Below are 1,930 nucleotides of genomic sequence, written 5' to 3'. Positions count from 1 at the left end.
GTTGGCTCAATGCAACCTCCACTTCGCAGGTTCAAGTGATTCACCTGCCTCAATCTCCTGAGCAGCTGGGATTACGGCATGTGCCACCATGCCAGGCTAAGTTTTTAATAGAAACAGGGTTTCTCCATGTTGGTCAGGCTGGTCTCAAAGCCTGACCTCAGGTGGTCCACCCACCTCAGCCTTCCAAAGCGGGATTACAGGCATGAGCCACTGCGCTTGGCCAGCAGCATTCTTCATAATAGCCAAAACATGGACTCAACCTGAATGGCCACCAACAGGAGAAGGGATAAACACAATGTGGTGTATCCGTACAATGGAATATAATTCAGCAACAAAAGAGGAATGAAATGCTGATATATGCTACCACTTCAGTGAAATTGAAAATCATTATGCCCAGCAAAAGGAGCCAGACACAAAATGATTCTATTTGTAGGAAATGTCTAGAAACGGCAAATCTGTAGTAGTAAAGAGTAGACTAGTAGTTGGCTGGGGCTGGGAAAGGAACAAGGAGTAACTGCAAATGAGCATGAAGGACTTGGCGGGGGGTGATGGAAATATACTACAACTCAGTGGTTGTGATGACTGCAGAACTTTGTATAATTACTCAAACGAATTGCATTGTATACTTAAAAGAGTGAATACTGGCTGGGCGTGGTGGCTCATGCCTGCAATCCCAAAACTTTGGGAGGCTGAGGGGGGCAGATCACAAGGTCAAGAGTTTGAGACCAGCCTGGCCAATATGGTGAAACACTGTCTCTACTAAAAATACAAAAATTAGCCGGGCGTGGTAGCAGGCGCCTGTAGTCTCAGCTACATGGGAGGCTGAGGGAGGAGAATTGCTTTAACCTGGGAGGCAGAGGTTGCAGTGAGCTGAGATAGTGCCACTGCACTCCAGCCTGGGTGACAGAGTGAGACTCCGTCTTAAAAAAAAAAAAAAAAAAGGTGAATATTATATGTGTCAAGAAAGCTGTTTTAAAAAGCAGCCTTGGCTGGGCGTGGTGGCTCAGGCCTATAACTCCAGCATTTTGGGATGCCAAGCTGGGTGGATCACTTGAGGCCATGAGTTTGAGACTAGCCTGGGCAGGATGGTGAAATCCCATCTCTACAAAAAATTCAAAAATTAGCCAGGCATGGTGGCAAGCACCTGTGGTCCCAGCTACTTGGGAGGCTGTGGTGGGAGGATTGCTTGAGCCCAGGAGGCAGAGATTGCAGTGAGCCAAGATCACACCACTGCACTCCAGCCTGGGTGACAGAACAAGACTTTGTCTCAAAATAAATAAATAAATGGTAAAACTGCAATCCTGCCCTCCGCCCCCCAACAACACTCCCTATTCCTCCTTCCTTGATGTATTTTTTCTCCATAGGACTATTTCTATGCCCTTCACTCTATGCCCTCCTTCTCCATTTGTTTACCATTTTTATTTATTTTGGGTTTAATCTTCTCATCATAGCTTCTTACAAACATAAGTATATATGTATATATTTTCATATCCCTTCCTGCTTTGTGTACTAAAGGTACATGCTATAAGCACCATTCTGAACCAGTTATCCTGGAGCTACATGATCTCCATCTCTTTCCTTTTCATTGATGCATAGTCCTCCATCATGTGGATGTATCGTAGTTTTTTTTTTTTTTTTTTATTATACTTTAAGTTCTAGGGTACATGTGCATAACGTGCAGGTTTGTTACATATGTATACTTATGCCGTGTTGGTGTGCTGCTCCCATCAACTCGTCAGCACCCATCAATTCATCATTTATATCATGTATAACTCCCCAATGCAATCCCTCCCTCCTCCCCCCTCCCCATGATAGGCCCCAGTGTGTGATGTTCCCCTTCCCGAGTCCAAATGATCTCATTGTTCAGTTCCCACCTATGAGTGAGAACATGTGGTGTTTGGTTTTCTCTTCTTGTGATAGTTTGCTAAGA

Source organism: Rhinopithecus roxellana, chromosome 5, assembly GCF_007565055.1.
Source record: "Rhinopithecus roxellana isolate Shanxi Qingling chromosome 5, ASM756505v1, whole genome shotgun sequence".
Classification (NCBI taxonomy): domain Eukaryota; kingdom Metazoa; phylum Chordata; class Mammalia; order Primates; family Cercopithecidae; genus Rhinopithecus; species Rhinopithecus roxellana.
This window is presented reverse-complemented; position numbering follows the sequence as displayed.